This window comes from Canis lupus, chromosome X, assembly GCF_048164855.1.
Source record: "Canis lupus baileyi chromosome X, mCanLup2.hap1, whole genome shotgun sequence".
NCBI lineage: Eukaryota > Metazoa > Chordata > Mammalia > Carnivora > Canidae > Canis > Canis lupus.
Window position 1 is genome coordinate 39,890,609 of NC_132876.1, and position 24,985 is coordinate 39,915,593.

The 24,985-nt window shown below is 39.8% G+C and overlaps 1 protein-coding gene and 1 long non-coding RNA gene across 7 annotated transcripts in view; one reads left to right on the plus strand and one right to left on the minus strand.

Moving 5' to 3' along the window:
* The window catches only part of PAK3 (p21 (RAC1) activated kinase 3), a 267,243-nt gene that overhangs the window by 136,815 nt on the left and 105,443 nt on the right, over positions 1-24,985 (minus strand). The window lies entirely within an intron of this gene.
* On the plus strand, positions 661-3,108 carry LOC140628288 (uncharacterized). Its single transcript, XR_012026597.1, has 4 exons — positions 661-722; positions 866-926; positions 1,261-1,410; positions 2,976-3,108. It is a non-coding gene; the product is annotated as an uncharacterized lncRNA (long non-coding RNA).

Below are 24,985 nucleotides of genomic sequence, written 5' to 3' on the forward strand. Positions count from 1 at the left end.
CTCCCTTCCACAAGGGAGTTAGCGAAGGAAAAGCAGGAGCCAATTAAATGCAGGTGGCCCTGGATGAATTAATATGAGAATTAGGAAGTTTCTCTCCTCTGACGGTTTTAATTAGCCCCACTTCCACCATGGTCTTACATAAAAAAGCACATTATTTAATTGAGCTGATGCTGTTTGATTTTGCTCCTGAGCGGATCACATTATACATTTCTTCCCCGCACACTCCGATCACTGCACTGCCTGAACTGAAGTCAAACTGCAGAGTAAAGTGAATTTGAAAAGTTAGTTTCGTTGCTCTCACCGTTTCACTAGGAAGAGAAAGGGAGAGAGAGAGAGAGAGAGAGAGAGAGAGAGAAGAAGAAGAAGAAGAAGAAGAAGAAGAAGGAGGAGGAGGAGGAGGAGGAGGAGGAGGAGGAGGACATGGAAGACCAAATCTAAGGGACAAAGAACCAAGGAGAGAAATAAAAAGACAAATCTTAATTTTTTTGGACCGGTTGGACTATGATGTCATGCTTTCCCAGCTCACCTGTGATTGGCTTCTCAGTTCAGCATCTGCTGAATGCTAAAGGCTGATTATTTGCCAGAGATACAGACCTTTCACAGAAGCTTTGAATCATTGCTGGTTGTCGTGACAACCTGGGCAGTGTCTGTTCCTGATAACCACATAATGAGGTCGTCAGGAACAGAAGTGCCCCCATCCCCACACCCAACCATCCGAGGTGGTAAGCAATGTAATACTTCTTTCAGGAGGTAAAAGGGGGAAAAATCATCAACAGGCATGGTGGAGATCCCCTTCAATAATATATGTCAGCCAGACCCTGGAGAAAATATCCTTCTCAAAGAGTTCCTTACCTACTACCTCCAGGTCCCATCTGAGCCACTGTACTCGCTATAATTCAGAAAACTGAAGGGCAGGTGGTGGAGAGGTAAGGCATCTCTGCAAACCCCCAGCAAAGCTAAACAGAGGGAAGTGTGAGTGGAATGCTAAATTGATTACAGCAAGGCACATTACCTCTTTTCAAAGGATGCCATCATGGCATGGACCAGGAGCAACAGGGGGAGATGTGTTACAGGGCATCGCCATACCCAATCATCAAAACCAGACACAAGGAGAGCCTGAGGGGGATGGGTTGTGTGCTTTTCTGTGGGCTACATTCACTGCCCGGCGGGTAGACACCTCAAACAACGTTATCTCGGGGCTCCAGATGTCATTGAGAGAGAGTATTAATTACATCTTTGTGATATGTTATTCATTCTTAGGACAATTCTATTAGCGCCTAATAAAGTGCTAACAACACTTAAATGCAAAACACACAGCTAGATGCTACAGTTGCTATACAGATGAATCAAACTTAGGCCATCTCCTTAAGGAACCTGGAATCTAGTTGGGGAGAAAAGATGCATATCCAAGTAAGTGGGACACAAGGCAGATAAAGTAAGTACTGCAAGAGAAGTCCAAAGTCCTTAATTTCAGAGAGGAAATCACACCAGACTACCACATTCCAGCTCCATCCCATCTTTCTAGGTTGTTCTCCCACAACTCCTCCCATATGCCCCAATCATCAGCCCCATCAAACTATTGTTTCCCTGATATACTTTGATTTCCGTATCTCTGTGCCTTTCTTTCTGCTGTTCCCTTTGCCTAATACATCTTTCTCCCTCCTTTCCCTACCTGCTGATTTTTTTAAATTCAAGTATTATTAACATATGGTGTTATATTAATTTCCCATGTATACTGTAATGATTCAACAAGTCTATATGTTTATTGCAGCATTATTTACAGTAGCCAAGATATGGAAGCAGCCCAAGTGTCCCCTGATAGATGAAGGGATAAAGAAGATGTGGTATATATATATGCAATGGAATATTACTCCGCCACAAAAAAGAAAGAAATCTTGCCATTTGCAACAATATGGATGGAACTAGAGGGTATAATGCTAAGTGGAATAGGTCAGCCAGGGAGAGGAATACCTACCTAGTGATATTAACGGTTATTTCCAGACTCTACTCAAATGGCATCTTGTGGATGCACAAACTGATCCCAAATTAGTAACCCCTCAGGGATCTATATACATGGTAGACATGGGTATTGACTGATATCACTACTGGTTGCTGTACTCAAATCCAGCAGATTTAAGTCCAGCAATATCTAATAGAACTTTGGTACAACAAATTTTGGATTATTCAGGGAAGAGCATAGGTAAAGTCAGACTGCTTTTAAAAAGTCTTATATAGCTATTCAACACAAATCTGTTTTCCCACTGAACATCTTCTGTATTTTTAAAAAATAGTTCAAGGCTCACAAGAAGCTGCAGAAATAGTACAGAGAATCCTTAGATATCTTCCTCAAGTTCCCCCCAATATTTTGATATACTGTATTACTTTTTTATACAGCCACAGCACATTGTCAAAACCCTGGAAATTGACATTGCTGCAATACACTAACTGAAATCCAGGCTTTATTCAGAATCCCCAAGTTTTACATACACTCTCCCATTAAATAATTTACCAACACAGCTGAAAAGGAGCAAACTATTAATAGTTGATCTGAGCACCTTTTTTTTTTTTCTCTCATGTTCATCCCTGCTGAAAAAGGCCAAAACCTGGAAGAGTCAAAATTTCCCTGGGACTGAACGAGAGAAAATCAGCTTGGACTGAGAATAAGCAGCCCTGTGATTAATCAGGCTGAGAGGGTAGACTGACAAAGCCAGTTGCAAAGTTATCAGAAAGCACTGTCTCTCCCAAGGTCACGTGGCCGTTGTAAAATGCCAGAGGGACCCCCACCTCCTTTGAGTGACAATTGCTTTCTTCCCAGTGATGCCCTAGACCCACTTTGCTTTTTCATTTATCCCTGGGGATACCCGATTGTAAGCCACCCCTGCCTCATGACAGCCCCCGATACCTAGTTAATACCCCCTTCTCCGGATCCCACCTCAGAACTGCCATCAATCCAGAACTTATCTCTGCTTTTTTAGATGCTCCTCAGAATCCTTCAGCAGGAACTCAAGTGTTATAAAAGATGATCCCTCCTCCCTCTTTTTTCAAGAAGGGCATCCTGTGGTTCCTCTGGAATGCAATTCCTCCATGCATCAAATCAATAAATTTGACTCTGTCCAACTACAGTTTTGTCTCTGGTTATTTTTGGCTGGTTAAGCTTTGACATGATTGACAACCAACCTACACATATCTGGAAGGTCCCTTGAATTATCCGGACTTAGCCAAGTTTCCTTGAATCTACATAGAATCACACGCTGTGTCTACAACTGTGATTTACAAAGTAGGTACCTAATAAATTTTCACTGAATTGATGTAGGATTATCATGCACCGGATTTGTTGGAACAGTGCCAGATACAGGGACAAAAGCCCAGAGAGACAGCACTGCATGGAAGTTCAACACAAAGACTCTGAAATTAAACTGCCCCTATTCAAATTGCTATTTAACAGCTTTGGGAACTTGGGCAACTTATTTAATAACTTCTCTGAACTTTAGTTTTCTCATCTGTGAAGTGGGGATGAATAGCACCTCCTTAGTAATTGAGAAGATGAAGTTAAACTGCATGTGAAGCAGGAAAGCCTTAAGGCAGTGGTGTTCCCCATTTGCTACACTTGCAAATCACCTTGTGATCTTCATGAATTGCTGGTGCCTTGCCACCCCCACTCCCACCCTGCCCTCAGACATCACAATTTCATTGCCTAGCATGAATCCAGGCATCAGAGTTTTAAAAAATCTTCTCAGGTGGGGGCACCTGGGTGGCTCAGTCAGTTAAGCATTCAGCTCTTGATTTCGGCTCAGGTCACAATCACAGATTTGGGAGATTGAGCCCCGAGTTGGGCTCCACACTCAGTGAGGAATCTGCTGGAGAGTCTCTCTCCCTCTCCCTCTGTCCTCCACTAAAATAAATACGTAAGTCTTTAAAAAAAATCTCCTCAGATTGTAATGTGTAGCAAAATTTGGGAACTACCAGATTAGGAATTTCATCACCTAAAGATTATCTTTCCTCCTCAGGTTTGTGTGAAGTAGAATAGGGAGACTGAGGCTTCCCCCGGCTTTTTCCTACAATCCTCACCCCACGGGCCATATGGTTTGTTCAACTTGTAAAAAAAGAACAGCCTTTTTCTTCCACGTGCATAACAAAATGATGGAGACACTGGGTATTTGGGTAAAGCTGCAGCTGTATTCATCTCTCTCTCTTTTTCCCCTTTCCAAACAACTCACACTTCAAATTAAGTGGTCTCAAGTGTGAATTTGGGAACAGTTAATATGTGCACAAAAGATTGGCTGACCATCACAGATGTGTTTAATAGATGTAGATCTCAATGTGCTTTTGTTCTGTATAATTAAGCACCTGTTGAGCCTCATAATCAATTCTTATTTTGTTATAATCCAGGAACTCGTTACATTCAGTGTTCTCTGGTGTTCACTTGATCAGGTCACTTATGGGGATAGAACATTCGAAACAGGTTGTCCCTCTTCCCTTTTTAAAATATTTTATTTATTTACTGAAGAGAGAGAGTGAGAGAGAAAAGGGGGGCGGGGGAGATGGAGGAGAGAGAATCCTCAAGCAGACTCCCCGCTGAGCAAGGAGCTGGACTAGGACCCTGAGATCATGATCTGAGCCAAAACCAAGAGTTGACCACCCAACCGACTGGGCTACCCAGATGCCCCTACCTCTCTTCCCCTTTTTACTCATCCTAGAGAATACATCCCCCTCCTCAGTAAATAATAGTGAATTCACTGATGAGTTTTAAAGTTAACGTCTAGTTATATAGAAGTTTAAAAAATGGTCATGTTGATTTTTCAATTTTCACAATTTCATCTCCCCACCCCACCTCCCCTTGCACCTCCCCACCCCTTCCTTATTCATTCCAGCTGCTAATATGGAAAATTGAACAGATTATGACATGCTAGGGTAAAATTTACTGCCAAAAAGGAAAGGGGTCAGGTTGCTAGGCAAATTAATACCATAAATATAAGAAAGTGACAGCCTGCTAGGGGAGTGTGCTAACACGCAATTTTAAGCACCACTCTAACTGCTCTTTGCATTCAAATGACCAATATGCTAATTACAGTCCTTATCTGTTTGTTCAAGGCCTTAAGAGTCTCAGTGGCTCAGAGCACAGACCCCAGCAGGCAGTTTGCGGGTTTTTGGAAATAATAACATGGCATTTCTTTAAACATATTTTCAAATTAAAGCTTCTTACTAATCAAGATTGGCCTTTCCCCCATTCAGGGGATTAGTGAGGCTTAACTGTGTTCACTATGGTGCCGGCCCCCACAAACCCCTGCTTATGAAGTCTCTGACTCCTACTCGAGCACTGCCTATTGGGGCAGATTTCCATGGCAATTTGCTGGCCTTCTCTTGAAAGATACAGGGCATCTCTGTAAATGGGAGGGAGGTGTACATTCCCACTAACCTTGGGATCATCATTGACCTTTTTAAATTTTCGCCACCCACGTCAGACCAGAAAGAACACTCATCTCGACTTTTTTTTTTTTTGTAATTTGAAGGAAACGCCCCTAATTCTGTTCTTAACGGAGAGGGGTGGAAAGAGCATCATTCTCTCTACACTCCAGTTGAAATTTTCAGACATTTATCAAAGCTAACTGCTGAGGGCGTGAGGAGCTGAGGATTGATCGCTCCTCCCCCCAGGATGTATTTTGCATTTCCCCAGAGGAGGGGGGCAAAGGTGAAAGTTTCCTGTTCTGGTTATACCCCACAGCCTTCAAATTCTGCAGATTTTTAGTAAAATCTAAATGGTCTAGCATCTTGAAAACAGAAGCCTCAAGTAATACATTTATTTGTTTATTATATTGTACTTTCAAGCACCCCTATACACACATGCATGCACACACTGACATCTGAGTCTTCTCTCTACAGTTTAAGACACTGATCCATGACACAATTACGAACTAATCTTAATACGTCCTCTCCTTTTCTGTGTTCCATCCTTCCTTTCAGCGACTTCCTTCAGCCACCCAGAGGCGTGGTGAACTAAAGGTGTCACCTGTTTCCTTCCTGGGTCTGGAAAGAAAGAAATCTGATTGATTGACTTCTCGGTACAGTCTAAATGATTTCTTTATTGCTAATTTTTGATATCTGTATTTTAGGAGGACCCTTCTGGCATGGGCAATGCTTGAGCCCAAGGAATGAACTGCAGAGATGGATATGTAGAAGCCACTGTAGGCTTTGGGGGAAGGATGAGAAAGAGACTTTGGTGGAGAAACACTGCAAATCACACTGCCGAAAAACTCTTCCCACACAGAGGTTTGGCTCTGCTGCACGCCACCACCAGGGTTCTCTAGGTCATCAGACAGTAATCTGCTCCCTGATTTCAAAGACTCCATATTCATACATGTAAGCAAGACTTTTCATGAACTCCAAGAAGCTTAAGATCAATTCTTTAAACAGAAATTTAAAATACCTTATAGTACTGGTGATGCTCAACTCTCTGGTTAATTGCAATCTGACCATGTTAGGAGTCAAGACCAGTCCCTGTCTCAGAGCATCTTTCCTGGCTGCTCTGGATTTTATGTACATTGACTTAGAAGGCTGGGGGTGACAGGGAGTTGGGGAGCAACGTCATGGCTACTTTAGCCTAGCTTTGGGATAACCTGGATTAAAGCAGACTAGCTAAATTGAAAAATCATTTTCTGGTCTGGGGATTTTGTTTGGCTACAATGCACTGCATTATTTTTCATTTTTAAACAATCACACTCTCTTATTTTAAAAATAACATTTAAAAATAAGTCAGCACTTACAGGTAAGTTGGATGCTTTCTGCAACTTTTGGAAAATCTGCTTGTATTACCACTACTATTAATAATAATCAAATATGTTTTCCTCTAGAAAAATTCTCTCTGGTCCATTCTGGATGAACTGTGAGCCCAAAGCTATTTCTACACTGGCGTAGAGAAATGGACCAGACCATTTACCCAATGTGTCACATGCAAAGCCCCTAGAGAAAGGAGTAGTAGTTTTTCAAATAATTTACCATGCCAAAACACACAAAAAAGAAAGGCACAAAAGCCAAAACAAAACCTCCCACAACCCTCAGAGTTAGTAAAGAGATAGTTTCAACATTTCTGAATCAGAAAGATAAATACATTTTAGAAAGACTTAGAAGCTCAATAACTCAGCTGTCAGGGGCACCTGGGTGGCTCAGTTGACTAAGTGGCCACTCTTGATTTTGGAGTGGGTTATGATCTCAGGGTCCTGGGATTTAGCATTGAGTCCAGCTCCGTGCTCAGTGGGGAGTCTGCTTGGGGATTCTCTCTCTCTCTCTCTCTCTCTCTCTCTCTCTCTCTCCCTCTGCCTCAATAAATAAATAAATAAATAAATAAATCTTTAAAAAATAAATTCAGCTGCTGGACAATATAGTTTGAAACTACTCTGGACATGGGGCACCTGGATGGTTCAGTCAGCTAAGCATCTGCCTTCGGCTCAGGTCATGATCCCATGGTGTTGGGATTGAGCCCTGCATCAGCAGGGAGTCTGTTTCTCCCTCTCCCTGTGCATCTCCCCCCTCTAATGTGCTCTCTCCTTCTTTCAAATAAATAAGCTACGCTGGGCATGAACCATCTCAAGCTTGATACCAAGACTTATCATTTACTCTGCTCAACTAAAAAACGAATGAGTGCCATCCATCCACACCATAGCAAGGGAGGCAGGCCCCAATGAACCAACCTGGAGGAGAACATGATATCTGACTCATAGCTAGAGCTGAGGGGAGAATATTTAAATCCAGAAAGAAGACAGAAAAGAGAAGCAGCCCATGATTAGAATCCACCTCACCACTGGGCTAAATATTTATAGCCTGTGATTAGTTTCATTTCATTTCATTTAACAGTCACAGCTTCTCTTATAAAGTACAGAAAAAATAAAATGAATTAAATCTGGTAAATTGGTAACATCTTGCACACATTATTTTATATGCAATGGAGCGACACGGCTCTGAGCTAGTTTCCCTATGAATCAAGGCAAACAGATCTAGTTCCTGCCCCCCGGATGCTCACAAAGATGGACAATCCAAGAATCAATAGAAATGTATGTGCAAGAAATACTGGACAAACATTATGCAGTATCCCATGGCCCCTTATGAATATTTCATGAACAATTTGAAGGGACCAGCTAGTCAGTTCTCCAGCACACTGTAGGGTTGTTGAATACTACTATATCTCAAGAAATGGGAATTAATTTTTAGCATGAGATTAATCAGGATGGGTACGTCTGCAATCAAAAAGATAAAACATGATTCTGAAGTTGCCTTTATCCATGTAATGGGTAAAAGAGTTGAGTGTTCATAAATGAAATAAATAAGATCAATGCTAGATGGTAAGGCCATGTTCACTGCTGTGTCTGCCATGCTTAGCACTCTGCAAGGCATCAGGAGGTGTGCAGTATTTATGAACCAAGTGAAAGACATGCTGTATAAAGAAAAGAGTTATAAGATCTGAAACCATAAAATTCCTAAAAGAAAACGTAGGCAGTAGACTTAACATAGGTCTTAGTGATTTTTTTTTTTTATATCTATCTCCTCGGCAAAGAGAACACAAGCAAAAATAAACAAATGAGACTACATCAAACTAAAAAGCTTTTATGGAGTGAAAGAAATTAACAAAACAAAAAGGCAACCCACTGAATGGGAGAAGATGTTTGCATATCTTACACCTGATAAAGGCTTAACATCTAAAATATATAAAGAATTCACACAACTCAATATTGAAAACACCAATCTAATTAAAAAATGGGCGGAGGACCTAAATAGACATCTTTCCAAAGAAGACATATAGATGGCCATCAGGCACATGAAAAGATGCTCAACCTCACTAACCATCAGGGAAATGCAAATCAAAACCACAAATGAGATATCACCTCACACCTGTCAGAATGGCTGTTATCAAAAAGACAAGAATTAACAAGTGTTGGCAAAGCACCGGTGCACTGTTGGTAGGAATGTAAATTGGTGCAGGCTTTATGGAAAACAATATATGGAAGTTCCTCAAAAAAAATTAAAAATAGAACTAACATATGACCCAGCGATTCCATTTCTAGGTATTTATCCAAAGAAAATGAAAACACCAATTCAAAAAGTCATATGTACGCCTATGCTCATTCTTTACAGCATTATTTACAATAGCTGAGATATGAAAGCAACCTAAATGTCCATTGATAGATAAATGGCTAAAGAAGAAGTGGTACACACACACACACACACACACACACACACACACACACACACACTGGAATATTACTCAGCCATTAAAAATGAACGAGATCTTTCACTTTGTGACAACATGGATGGACCTAGAGGGTATCATAATAAGTGAACAGAGAAAGGAAAATACTGTATGATTTCACTTATATGTGGAATCTACAGAACAAAACAAAGAAACAACACATAACAGAAAATGACTCCAATCCAGAGAACAAACTGGACTCCTGGTTGCTGGAGGTGGCCTGGCAAGGGTGGGGTGGGGTGGGGAGGATGGACAAAATAGGCATAAGGGATGAAGAGGTGCAATTTTCTAGTTATAAAATAAGTAAAATATAGACATGTAATGTACAGCATGGGGAATATAGTCGATAATATTGTAACAGCTTTGTATGGTGATAGATGATAACTAGACTTAACTGTAGTGACCATTTCATAATGGATATAAATACTAAATCGCTATGTTGTATGTCTAAAACAGATATAATATTGTATGTCGAGTATTCCTCAATTGAAAAATATAAATTAAAAGAAATTCTAAGTGAAGTTAAAAAAAAAAGAAAGAGATGGCATACGTGGTGGGGAAAGCACAGGGTGAGAGTGGATACTGCCTGGGTGGGGAATCCCTCCCTCGCTCATTGTCCAAAGCACAGTGTTGCACCTTCCAGAATGAAAAATTCAGAGATGAAGTCTTTTGTGTAGCATCTGATCAAAGAGTTCAGGAGTTGGTTGTGATGAAAATAAAAGGAGGAAGGTGACAAACAAGAATATAATTCTTCAGTTCAAATGTTTAGAGTGTACCTAGAGTGGCAAAGGAAGAAGGCCAGGCACCACTTAGGAGATCAGAGAGAACAGAAAGGGCTCATGTGAATAAGTCAGGGAAAAGAGAAAGAGACCAAAAATGAGCCTTGTAACAAGTGAGAGAGGATATAGAGTGAGTAATGATTCAAGCCTACAAGAGTGGAGCCTTTGTAAAAGTCAGCTTGCAGACAAATGAATAAGCTAATTTAGGCAAGTATCAAGTCACAAAAAAGCATCATAAAAAGAGCCATCAACCAGGAGGATGAGGTGAGGGAAAACTTAGGAAATGTGAACCTGCTAAAGCCAGCAGCCACAATATACCAAATTGTATGAAGGAAAGGCTTATTTTTTTTCTTCTCTGGGCTATATTCTGATTTGTGGGAAAGCACTGTCAAAAGCCATGACAAGAAAACTGGGACAACCTCATTCATTTGGTTTCACCCAATTCAGCTTTGAGATAATCCAGCCCTAGGGTAGAATAAAATTATCCTGTGTGTTTTCTACCAAAGAACTGTTTGCTAAGCAAATTATGAGTGTCGATATCAGATTTAATCAGTTTGGGAGAAGATAATTTCTTGTTTTTTGTTTTTAAGTAGTCTCCACACCCCAGGATGGAGCCCAACACAGGGCTTGAACTCACTAAGTTCAAGACCTCAGCTGAGATCAAGAGTCAGATGCTTAGCCGACTGCACCACCCAGGTGCCCCGGAGAAGATAATTTCTTTTAATTATTTCTGTGGCATTGATTTGTGTATCCATGTCCTAATTATCAACGTGTCTCATTCATTTGGTGGACAACTTTTTTATTATTATTAACACCTATTATGTGTAGGAAGACACTATCTGTATTCTCTCCCTTCAAAAAGCTCATGGTCAGGGATCAGAGGCAGAGAGGGTTTAGTAGGAATCATGATCCATTTAAAAGTCACTATTAAATGTCTACCATATGTCCCAAGAAATGCTGTATATTCCAGATATATGTAACTTGCATTTCCCTACAGTTAGCCAGCACATGGGAGCAAATGAATTTACCTTAAGTATAATAACTCAGGTCAAGCCAGTTTCCTCTTGGTATAATGGAGAACAAAAAAAAAATAATTTCTCTTTTCCTTTTCCCTACAACCAATTACTATTGCCTCTCCCTTCCTCCAAACTAATATCACAAGGGCCAATGGAGTAGCTAAATCCCAAAAAGAACCTGCCAGAAACAGCCCCTGCTCCTCCACCCTCAACCCACCTTGAAGGTCCTCTTTATAATTAGAAATTTTCCAATAGCCACTTGGTGTCTAGCTATCTAATATCCAGAATGCTCCAGAAAATACTCTGAACCTTTGCAAAATGTTAGGTCTCAGGTTTTCTCAAGGCCATACCTGATTGTGACAAGTGAAATCACATGCACTTTAAAACTTGCATATCACTGACTTGTGACCACAACTGCTCAACAGAGGGCCTCCGTCTCCATAACCATCTCTTCAGTTATTTCTGAGACTCCTCAAGAAGAGTCCTTCTATACTATTTTTCTATTCCCTCTCCCCTCATGCATGTCAACTACCAACAAATTAGCTGAACAAATGTCTTTTAGGCATAGATCATGTGCCAGACACTTGCCTGGAGATCCAGTGGAGACCATGGCAGATAAGAGTTCCTTTTCTGAGGGAGCTTCTATTTTCAATGAAAGGAGACCAATGGCAGCCCCTGTGCAAATCCACAAAGGGCCGGAGAGTTGCTGCCCTCTCTGCAGGAAGCTTTGGCTGAAGCCACCAATGGGTCTGCCCAGAAGGGTGGAAAAGCCCCCTTTCTGTTCTTTTATCTATTAATTCATGAGAGACACAGATAGGCAGAGACACAGACAGAGAGAGAAGCAGACTCCCTGCAGGGAGCCTGATGCGGGACTCACAACCTAAGCAAAAGGCAGACATTCAACCACTGAACCGCCCAGGTGCCCCGCCCCCCTTCTGTTCTGTTCGACACATTGCCATGGGGACACTGGAGTGACAATGCTTCTACCCTGTGTCTCAGTGGGGCCCCCGTGTAATAAGAGCAGCTTCAGCAACACTCCTCACCCTGAGCCCCCACCATGCTGGCTCAGACTTTCCAACTTGGTCCCTGTGCCTGAAGAACACACTCTGTTGTGTCCTACCAGATTGTTCCTCCACCCCCACAGCCCTGGGTTTCCAACACAGCCCTCCTCATTGCATCTTTTCCTTTCCACAGGTCATCTTCAGCAAACAGACATGCAGGCATCTTTACACACGCATTTGTGGAATCTCAATTCAGGGTCCACGGGGCCCCCTGTTACACATACTGTATGTCACACAACCCTTACAGTGATTTCATGGGGTCAGGTATGATTCTTCAGTCCATCAATAGTTGCGAATTCCAGAAAGCTCTAGGAGCCAGTGTTTTTATAAGTTGTACCGAAACTCATTTTTTAAAAAGATTTATCTATTTATTCAAAGGAGAGAGAGACTGACAGAGAGAGATAATATGAGCAGGGGGAAGGGCAGAGGCAGAAGGAGATAAGCAGACTCCCCGCTAAGTGGGGAGCCTCATGTGAGGATCAATCCCAGGACCCCGAGATCAGGACCTGAGCCAAGATCAAGAGTTGGGACACTCAACTGACTAAGCCACCCAGGCGCCCTTGCCCACCGAAACTTATATGGTGACAAACTCTGTGAGGCTCTTCCAGTGCAAATATCTATATATCTCACGGCAGAGATACTGATGAGATTGATTAATGGATTCTGCTTCAAATTCCACTGAAGGTATCATTATGCACCGTGCAGTCTTTTTTTTTTTTTGCCTTTTATTTTTTATTTTTATTTATTTTAATTTTTTATTGGTGTTCAATTTACTAACATACAGAATAACCCCCAGTGCCCGTCACCATTCACTCCCACCCCCCGCCCTCCTCCCCTTCTACCACCCCTAGTTCGTTTCCCAGAGTTAGCAGTCTTTACGTTCTGTCTCCCTTTCTGATATTTCCCACACATTTCTTCTCCCTTCCCTTATATTCCCTTTCACTATTATTTATATTCCCCAAATGAATGAGAACATATAATGTTTGTCCTTCTCCGACTGACTTACTTCACTCAGCATAATACCCTCCAGTTCCATCCACGTTGAAGCAAATGGTGGGTATTTGTCATTTCTAATAGCTGAGTAATATTCCATTGTATACATAAACCACATCTTCTTTATCCATTCATCTTTCGTTGGACACCGAGGCTCCTTCCACAGTTTGGCTATCGTGGCCATTGTACCGTGCAGTCTTTATTTTTATTATTTTTTTAAGATTTTATTTATTTAAAAAAAGATTTTATTTATTTATTCATGAGAGACACACAGAGAGACAGAGACACAGGCAGAGGGAGACACAGGCAGAGAGAGGCAAGACTCGATCCCAGGACCCCGGGATCACGACCTTAGCCAAAGACTCAACCACTGAGCCACCAAGGTGGCCCCCCCGTGCAGTCTTTTTTAGATGAAAAAATGCTGAATTATGAAACTTATCTGGCCCCCAAAGCTTTTGGATAAGAGAGCGGGATATCTATATTCTATACCAGTTTATAGATCAAGAAACTGACATTGAAAGACTTGGCCAGGGTCACAGAACTGGCAAGTGGTGAAGACTGGAGTAGAACCAAGGTCTTTCTTACTTTTACCCCCTTGTGATTTCCAATACACAAGCCTGGCTGGGTGTTTATGTAGGAGGTAGGATATGTGGGTGGATGCTGAAATCAAAGAAAGGTTGAGAAAGAGTAATCAGAGCACATGTCAAAATTTTTCCTTGCAAAATTTGTGGATCTGTTAGTCACTTTCATCTTATCATTTGTCACAATTCTACTTGCAAAAGAAATTATTTTCTGAGAATACATTTAGGACCATTTTTAGATAGAGTTACAATGAAAACTCAGAAACATGATTCATTTCTAAAGGATTCCCTGGCCTTTCTCACTCTACTCTCTGGCAGCGACATGTGAACCTGCATTAAAAAAAATTGAATGGTGCTATTGGTTCAAGGTAAACTACCTGTGTGACCAAATAAGCCATGTTCCAGCAATGTGACAGATTGATGGTATGTTCCCAACACTTTAATAACTGTAATTGTAAGAGTTGCTATTTTTGAGACTCTACTAGGAATAAGAAATTCTGCTACATAATTTGTATCATTTTATTGAACAATCTTATGACACCCCTCAAGTGTATTTAGAGATTGTGACAATGATGATGGTGGTGACAATAACACTGTATTAAGTCTTCACAACATGGCAGGCCTTGTGTGGGCGAAATTCTTTATGTAGATGATCTCAATCCTCATAGCAAACTTGTGAGACAGGTACTATTATTATTCATTATTATCCCATTAAAGATAAAGAAATTAAGGCACAGAAAGCTGATAGCAATGTATTACGAAAAGCTAGTTAGGTAGTCATGAGGCTCAGAATCCAGTTCTATCGATTTCCAAAGACCAATATGACCTCTGTGAACTTGTTTTCTCAGTGGGGTATATGAGAATTGCCTAAAAACACTTGTAACATGCAGTTAAATGGTATAACATGCAACAGGCTTCCCCACTAGGTTGGGCTGCTTACAGGGATTCTGGAGTCTGATATGCAATCACTGATTAACTATGAGAGCCACCTGATAACTACATGCACCCTATGAAAGATCATCGGAGAGAATATTTTAGTACAGACATCAAAGGGTTGGGCAAATGGCAAGCTGCACGTGAACGAACCACATGTGGCTTGGGAGGCTCAAGGAAGAGTATCACTGCATTAAAGGATACAACAAATCTCTACAGGCAAACAAGAGTGAGTCAGATCTGCCCTCAATTACGTGAGTCGGGAGTGAAAATTCCCCCCACTAGGTGCCCAGCATGTAACAACATGGCCAGACTTTTTGGAGAGCACTGCCAGATCAAAGCAGTGATCAAGGCAGAAGATCACAAAGTAGACAAAGTGCAGACAGCGGCAGGTTAAGTATAATGCCTCCAGATGATCCTGGGATTACAGACGGGTATTTTCTATGGGCCTCATTGCCTCGCCTATAAAATGGACATCCTAATAGCACCCTAATAGCTGTAGGAAGCTGCGTGTGTCACCAACATTAGATAGCAGCAGGGGCCCTTCTAGCTCTAAGCTCTGTGATTCATTCCCAAGAGCCATTTGTGAGGCACAGTGATGACTACAAGTACACAAAATCCCTAACATTCTAGTAGAACATTCTTGTCCTTCTCACTCCTGCCCCTCAGTTTAACCTGAATTACAAAGAATTCCCTGCTGTGAAGGAATTGTGAAGATTTTTCTGAAGCCAATGAACATAGCTCAGTCTCAGAAAGGCAAGATGACTCCGAGTGAAGTACACTCTGACCTAGCCATGTTGACCGTGACCATTTTGAAGTCACAGAGTATTGGTCACTTCACTCGGAAGCACACATAGTTCAAGACTAACCTGCTTTTCTCCATGGAGCCATGGAGGTGATGAAATTCAGCAGCAGAAAGACAAGGCCTTTACAACAGCTCTGGAAGCTTGGGGTTAGTACAATTCCCCTGGCATCTCAGACGATCTGTTCTTTTGTTTCAGGGTTACCTTGTGCTCATGGAATGCAAAATCATTTTGTAATGGCTTCAACAAGTAGAAAATTGATCAGAAAAAAAAGAAAGATCTAATAGATAATTTAGTGCACTGCATAGGGATATCTGGCAGGGAGGTTAGTAGAATGCAGCGTCAGGTCCCATTTTATGTTGCACTATCATTAATGATACAGAAGTGGGGGGGGGCAGGCAGTCACATTTGGTCTGCAGAAGAGCCCAATTAAGGGTCATCAGGAAACACAGACATCAAAAACAATGGATGTGGGAATGAAGACATAACACTGTGCTGGGGTCTAGTGGGAAGGAATCGGCCCTATTCATCTGGAAAACAAATTAAAAGCCACCATTCTCAGGTTGTATGGATCAGGCAGCAGTGGGGGTTGTATGGGCAGTAGCAGTGCAAGGAGGGAAAGAACAGGCAAACAGTCTGAAGGAGGCTGTTGTCCCAAGAGATGATATACAGACCTGTGTCACCAGGCAGTGAGACTGTGTTCTTGTAGATAAGGTACAGAAAGAGATGAAACGCCCATCCAGACTGTTAAGCAGGAAAAAAGATGTATATTGTCAGGGGTTTATTTTATTTTGCTAAGAATATCTGCTCTGAATTCATCCATCCCATTTATTCTTCCAACGTCCATTTACTGACACATTTGTTCTGCTTAGCTCTGTAAAAGTACTTGAGGGGCTAGTGCGGAGCCAGGTAAGTTGTAGTCCTTGCCCTCAAGGAGCTTAAAATGTTGCGTGGGGAGAGAAGGCAACCACAGAAGAGTTATAAACACAAGGAATATACAAATTATCCCTTTTGCTGTGGACACCATGGATTTGAAAAGTAAGAAGGCAGTGATGCTGAGTAAGAATAAAAATTCACAAGGAGTCCTGGCCCCCACAGACTGATGGATTATTTCTTAGGACGGGGCTTTGATGATCCCACCTCCTCAATCTTGCATGACCTGTGGGATGTGCCGATAACCAACCAGCCAGAATTTTTCAGCATAGCTACAAACCACCAGAATTGGTTGAGTTAACATGGTCAAGTGTGTTCTGCCTGGCAAAGAGGGCTCATAAGGCAAATCCCTACTTTCCAGCCCTGAAGAGAAAGCTTTAGCTTTCCTGCCCCTCTCTCCGTGGATCAACTGATTTTTTGGAGCTGACATTCAGTCTCATTTCTCACATCACCAAGTGCTCACTCCTAGGTGGTGCTGAATATAAAAAAGCCAATATCACACTGCCTCCAGATTGGGAAATGGGCAGAGACACACACTGGGATAGACAATTACTGTTTGTATTGATTGGGAATACAGACTTGAAATCCAGCCATACGGGACTCCAAAGCAATTAAAAATCAGCAATAAAAAAATAACCAACCAGCCCACTCCCATAACATAGACATAGACCCAACGCAATGCATACCTATAAATTAAAAACAAACACACTTCTAAATAACCCTTGAATAAAAGAGGAATTGAAATTGGTATTATAAATGCATTAGGGCTGAATGATGTTGAGAGCAATCAAAGTCTGTCGGATGCAGTCAAGGTAATATTTAGAGAAAAATATACGGCCTTAAAGTCAAATGTCAGAAAATAAAACCAAATGAAAAATAAATTAAGCTATCAACTTCAGAAAAAGTGGAAGATAAAATCAGAAAATGGTAAAATAGTAAATAAATTTATAAAAGAGAAACTTTTTAAAAGTCAAACCCTCGTTCAGTAAGTACTGATAAGAAAAAAAGGAAACCAAATAGCAGCATGAATACAGCTACCAAGGCAATATTAAAAATAAGACAACACTAAAAAGACAAAAGACAATACCACATGAAAATTTAAACAGATGTTTCAATGGGAAAATCTCTAGGAAAAGACAAGTTACTAAAATTTACCCAACAAGAAGTAGAAAATCATAGACAAAGAACATAGAATGGATTGAAAGGATAAGCAGTTTTATCCTTTCAAGCCTTTCTTAAAAAATATTTTATTTATTTATTTGAGAGACAAGAGAAAGAGAGAGCGTGTGCACCAATGGGGGTAGGGGCAGAGGGAGAAGCAGACTCCCCATTGAACAGGGAGCTTGATGTGGGGCTTGATCCCAGGACCCTGGGATCATGACCTGAGCCCAAGGCAGATGCTTAACTGACTGAGCCACCCAGGTACCCCAGTCCTTCCAAGTCTTTAAATCACAGGCAATTCCCATTTTATATAAATTGTTCCATAGCATAGAAAAAGATGAGTTGCTCTCACAAATCAGACAGATAAGACTAGAAAGGAAAAAAATTATTGACTAATATCATTTGTGGATACAGATACAAAAATCCTAAGGCAAATGGAATTTAGCAGGTCACTAAAATGACACATTCTGCCCAAGTAAGGTTTATGTCAGGAATGTAAGGCTAGTTCAACATTAGCAAATTATTAATATAATTCACTACAAAGATGGATTAAAGAGATAAACCACAATCATCTCAACAAATGGAGAAAAAATATCTGACAAAATTTATAATACCCACTCATGATAAAAACCCATAGCACACAAGGAATATAAAGAATTTCCTTGGGACACCTGGGTGGCTCAGTGGTTGGGCACCTGCCTTCAGCTCAGGTCGTGATCCCGGAATACGGGATCGAGTCCCGCATCAGGCTCCCTATGAGGAGTCTGCTTCTCCCTCTGTCTATGTCTCTGCCTCTCTCTCTCTCTCTCTCTCTCTCTCTCTCTCTCTCTATGTCTCTCATGAATAAATAAATTAATCTTTAAAAAAAGGAATTTCCTCAACAAAGCTTTAAATAACTACCAGGGGATAGATTTGATTATGAGCACAAGAAGCTTTGCAGTCAGACTGCTCAGGTTTGGATCTTGGTTCCATTATATATAATGTATATGTTCATGGGCAAATTGTTTAATCTCCCTGAGCTTCACTGTCCTCATCCACAAGAGTGAGGGAAATAATAGCACCTTCCTCATAGTGCTGGTATGAGGATTAAATGACATAAAATATATAAAAGCACCTTACCAGAGTGTCAGGCAATATTAAGTACTCAGTAAACCTTAGTTGTTACTGGTAGTACTTACTGAGAAAACGTTAAGATGAGAAATAAGACAAGGATGGCCACTATTCCCACTTACTATTCAACACTCTGATGTCCTAACCTATACAATAAAGTAAGAAAAATAAATAAGAGAATAAGTATTAGAAAGCAAAAGACATAATTGTTGTTACATGCAAACAATATGGCCATATAGAAATCTGAGATAGTTAACGGATTAAATATCAGAACCAATATGGAATTCCAGCAGGATGGTTACATAAAATACCAGCTTACTAAAATCAGCAGCTTTCGGGATCCCTGGGTGGCGCAGCGGTTTAGCGCCTGCCTTTGGCCCAGGGTGCGATCCTGGAGAGACCCGGGATCGAATCCCACGTCGGGCTCCCGGTGCATGGAGCCTGCTTCTCCCTCTGCCTATGTCTCTGCCTCTCTCTCTCTCTCTGTGTGACTATCATAAATAAATAAAAATTAAAAAAAAATAAAAATAAAATAAAATCAGCAGCTTTCCTATACATTGGCAATAACTTATTAGGATATCTGATAGAATAATATCTCATTTACAACAGCAATAGCAACAGAAACTCTAAAATACTAGTTATAAGATCCTGAGCAAGTTCTTGAGGCCTCTCTGGGCCTCAATTTTCTCTTATGTCACATAGATAAACAATAGTACCTGCATCATAGGATTCTTATAAGGACAGAATGAGCCAAACCATGCAGAGTATTTAGCAGTGTTTTCCCTGACACAGACTATATACTCATTAAGTGGTAGCATTATTACTGCTCTTGTTATTATTGTTGTGGTTTTAAACTTGTCTAATTCTCTTCCTCACAAGTCCTGGTGGAAGAGGTCTGACTCACAGTGTCATCCTCTTTCTAGAAGTACGAAATTGTTCGTACAGAGTAGGGGAATGGCTTAGCCAAGGCGAGAGCATGTCAGAGCCCAAATTAGATACACCATCTGGTTTCCCCTTTAAACAACCAAGGCACTCTGATGTTCAGAGCAGTAAACAGACTAGCACAGTTCAGGGTGTGTGGGAGGGGTCCATAGCCAAGAGCAGTCCTGGAATTGTGTTCTTCGCCTTGCTAGCAAAACCCCTGGAAAATAAGGGCAAATCATGCTATTCAGGGATGAAATCAAGTCAGTCCCAAGCTAATCTTGAGCAGTGTTGAGGAGTTTAGAGCTTCTTTTCATGTCTAAGAAGTCACTGCTTTTGCAACAAATGCCCAGTTTCATGTGCTCACCCTTCCCATGAAGAAATGGCTAGTCTATAAGCAGGGGGCTTCTGAAAGCCTCTTTGGGGGAACCTTGGTCCTCTTTAGTTAGGTTCAAATAATTTAGTGAGTGTCTGCTTGCAAGTCACTGGAGATGGATAGAATAAAATAGAATCTCTCCTCTTTCACTCTGAGGCTTTTCACAATTGCATTCCACACTTCATTCTTGCAGATAATATTTTGTGAATGTTGAATATTGCTAGATTCTTCAGGAAGCATCTTACACATCTCCTTTAATCATCACAATGCCTTTTGAGATAGATACTGTTTCATCCTCCTTTGGCAGATAGGAAACTGAGGCATAGAGAAATTGAATGATTTGTGCCAGCTCATAGAGGTAATGAGTAAAGGGGCTAATACTAGAATCCAAATCTATGAACACCTAGCCCCTTCCACTTGACCATGACCTGACTAAAGAATTCTCTGTTCCATTGTGCTTTTCAGGTATTTCCCAAAAGTATGAAGGAGAGAGGTTATTTGGAGGAAAGCACCTGTTAGGCATTTGACTTCAACTACCAGTTCTTCCAAGCTAGGGTAAGAAGCATGAGTTTTTCTTCAGATAGCAGGACCTGACACTGTCCTATGGCACTGAAAATAGTATGGTATGGAAAGAGCAAAGTCAGTAAGCCCTAAGTGGTGGCTGCCATGATGACAGGATGACAGTCTTCAAGGTAGTGGCCTTTCTCTCCTGAGGCAGTAACAAACCAACAAAAACATGAACAAAAATAGCCCAATGGCTCTACACTTTGATGGAGGTGTAACAAAGCACAGTTCCCATTCTCTTCTGTTCCCAATTGGCTTGATGACTAAGGCAGACAGGCAACAGGGTCTGCAGCAGAAGTAATCTGCTTGGCCTGAACCCCTCCAGGCCAGCCTCTTTTGCCCTGCTTGTCTCAAGCAAGATCCTGTTTCCTAGTGAGCCTGAGGTTGCATGGTATGAACAGAGCCTTCCCTCTGAGAATATTTTCATTTCTAGGAGATTCCATAGATGTCTAGCTTCAATATGCAGGGTCCATCTGCCCAAGTTCAATTCAACCCAAACCAATACTCTGCTGTGCAGAGAAGTCCATGCTGCCTATGCGATTCTTTTGTAATGAAGATGGAACTTGGCCTCAAGCTTGGAACTATATTTGGTATACCATACATCAATGATTTAACAAGTATTTTAGTAAAGTAGGAACTTATAAACTTGGCAAAAATTATCTACTAAAAACCTACAGCAAGCATGCTTTAATGATGAAAATTTTGAAGCATTTTCATTAAAATGAAAAAGAAAAAAGGATGATCATTAACAACCACTATTCCATATGGTATTAGATAGCCTAACGTCAAAACAGTAAGAGATACAAAGAAAACAGGTTTAAACACAAAGTGGAAAATAAACTATTTAGAGTTCATAGTGCTTTTTAAATTGATGGGGTATATGGTTAATAGGCCAAAATCAATAGCTTTCTGTATATCAGCAATAACCAATTTAAAAATGTGATAGAAAAAAATCACATTTGTAATGGGAAAAAAAGACTGATACAAATAGGAATAAATCTGGCCCCCAAAATGATCAAAATTTTAATGGAGAAAACTCTGAAACTTCACTGAATGACATAAAAAAGGACCTGCAAGACATGATGCTAAGGATACAAATTCTCACAAAAGTAATCTTGTAAAAGCAACACAATGTCAATCTGAATCCTAAAAAATATTTCATAAGATTTGACAAGCTGAGTCTAAAATTTAAAAATAAAGTAAATATGCAAGAACGGCCAAGATAATTTTTATATTTTCTTTTTTAAGATTTTATTTTTAAGTAATCTCTATACCCAATATAGGGCTCAAACTCACAACCCTGCAATTAAGGTTCACATGCATCACTGACTGAGCCAGCCAAGCACCCCTAGCCAAGATAATTTTTAAAAGAATAGACAAGATACTTGCTCTAATAGATATCAAAGCATGTGATAAATCTGAAAAATTAAAAATATATTTGCATAAGACTGGATAAAAATAAATCAGTATAATGAAAAATCAATAAACTGATCCATGTTTAGATGGGAATTTAGACTATGATAAACGTGGCATCTCAATTCAATAGAAAGCCTGACTATTCAAAACTGCATCTGGACAATTAGTTATCATTTTAAATAAATAGCATACTTATCTAAAATACATCATTTGCAAAAAACAAATTTCTGGTGAATTAAAGACCTAAATAAAAATACATATACAATAGTCTAGAACATATAAGAAATACCTACAAAACAATAAGACAAAGATAATCAACACAATAGCAAAATAGGCAAAGAATAAAAACAAGGCTACAGAATAGTAAGCCCAAATGGCCAATGCATCTGAAAATAGATCCAATCTTCCTAGTAATTAATGAGATCCCATGTTTATCCATCAGACCATCAAAATGTAAATTTCTTAAAACATTGAATATTGGCAAGAAAAATGTTTAACCTGACCACCAGATGTAACTTCCAGGAGGGAGAAAATACAAAGGAATAAGAACATTTTAAATGACACCATGATAAAACAATCACACATATATATAGAGACAAGACAACAAACTCATTGTCTTTAAAAATCAAGGTCATGGGGAAAAAAGAAGGAAACACAGTTCTAGAATAAAAAGTTTAAAGAGCCATAAAAAGTAAAGGGTTGCACAAATGACCAAACTGGCTAAAAAGAAATTTAAAAATCTGAATAGACCTATATAAAGAGATTGAATTAATTATCAAAAACTTTCTACAGAGAAAACCCCAGGGCAAGAAGGTTTCACTGGTGAATTCTACAAAATGTTAAAAGGAGAAATAGCACTGATACTTTGCAAACTCTTAGAAAACTAAAAAAGGAGTGAATACCACCTAATTCTTTCTATGAGGCCAGTGTCACCTTTATACCAAAACCTGACAAAGACCTCACAAGAATACAATAGACCAACACCCTAAAAATCTCAACAATACAGTGGCAAAGCAAAGCTAGACGCATGTGAACAATATTATATACCATGACCAGTGGAATTTATCCCAAAAATGTAAGATTGGTTCAACTTATGAAAATCAATCAACATAACACATAGCATTAGTAGAATAAATAATACCCCATGTGATCATCTCAATAGATACAGGAAAAACATTTGACCAAATTCAATACTCCTTCATGAAAAAAACACTCAACAAACTGGAGATAAAAGGAAACTTCACTAATCTGATAAAGGGCATCTATGGAAAACCCACAACTAACATCATAATAATGAATAACTGAAAGTTTCTCAAAAGACATGAATGTCACCTCTCACTATTCCTATTCAACACTGTACTGGAGGTTCTAGCCAGGGCAATTGGTCCAGAAAAAGAAATAAATGATGTCTAGATTGAAAAGGAAGGAGTAAATCCATCTATATTTACAGATGACATGATATTATAATTAGAAAATCTTAGGGAATCCACTAAAAAAATCTATTAGAAAAAAATAAATGAATTCAGCAAAGCTGCAGAATAGGAGGGCAATATAAAAATTCTATTTCTACACATTAGGAATAGAGAACCTGAAATGAAATTAAGAAATCATTTCCATTTAAAATAGGATCAAAAATAATAAAATACATAAGAATAACATTAACCAAAGAAGTGAAAAAGTTTTACATTGAAAAAAGTAAAACGAAAAAAAAAGAAAATAATAATACCTTGTTGACAGAGGTTTAAAAATAAAAGGAAAAACCTCCCATGTTTGTGGACTTAAAGACTTAATATTATTAGATGGTATCACTCCTCCAAATGATTTATAGATTCAATACAATCCCTTCCAAAACTCCAGTGGCCTTTTTTTTTGCAGAAATTAATAAGCTGACTCAAAAATTCATATGGAAATGCAAGAGTCCCAGAATAGCCATACGATCTTGAAAAAAGATTTAAGTTGGAAGCCTCGCACTTCTTAGCTTCAAAACTTACTATAAAAGTAGAGTAATCAAGACAGTGTGGTACTGGCATAAGCATAGACGTACAGATCAATGGGCTAGAATTAAGAGTTCAAGACCATTTAGAGAGAAAAGAATGGTCTCTTCAACAAATGGCTCTTCAACAACTGGATATCCAGATGCAAAACAAGCAATTTTTATGTCAGTCTTACAACATATACAAAAATTAACTCAAAATGGTTCAAAGACCTAAATACAAGAGCTAAAAGTGTAGAACTCCTGGAAGGAAATAGAGGGGCTGATTTTCATGTATTTGAACTGGGCTACATTTTCTTAGCTATGACACCAAAGGATGAGCAACCAATGGGAAGGAAAACAGATAAATTAGACCTCATAAAAATTAAAAAGTTTTATGTGTCAAATGACACTATCAAGAAAGTCAAAAGACAATGCACAAAATAGGAAAACATATTTATAAATCATACATATGATGAGGAACTCACATCTAGAATATATGAGAAACTTCTACAACAATAATAAAAATTAATAAAGGATTAAAATGGTAAAGAATTTTAAAATGGTAAAGGATTTAAGCAGAAATTTCTCCAAAGAGGATATACAAATGAACAATAACACAGAAGGAATCTCAGCAATACATTAAGGAAATTCAAATCAAAACCAGAATTAGATACCACCTCATGCCCAACAGGATAGCTATAATTTTTTAAAGGTGAATAACAAGCGTTGGCAAGTATTTGGAATATTGGAACCCTTATACACTGCTGGTATGAATGTAAAATAGTTTAGCCATTGTTGAAAACAGTTTGACCGTTCCTCAAAATGTTAAACATAGAGTTGCCATATGACTCAACAATTTCACTCCAAGGTATATGTCCAAGAGAAATGAAAACATATGTCCACGTAAAAAAATTGTATAGAAATGTTCATGGCAGGGCACCTGGGTGGTTTGGTGGGTGAGGTGTCCAACTCTTGGTTGCAGCTCAGGTCATGATCTCAGAGCCCTGTCACAGGCCCCTCTCTGAGCATGGAATCTGCTTGAGATTCTCTCCCTCTCCTCTCTCTCCTCTCCCTCTCCAGAATCCAGAGATTCTGCCCCTCCCCTTCTCTCTCATAAATAAATTA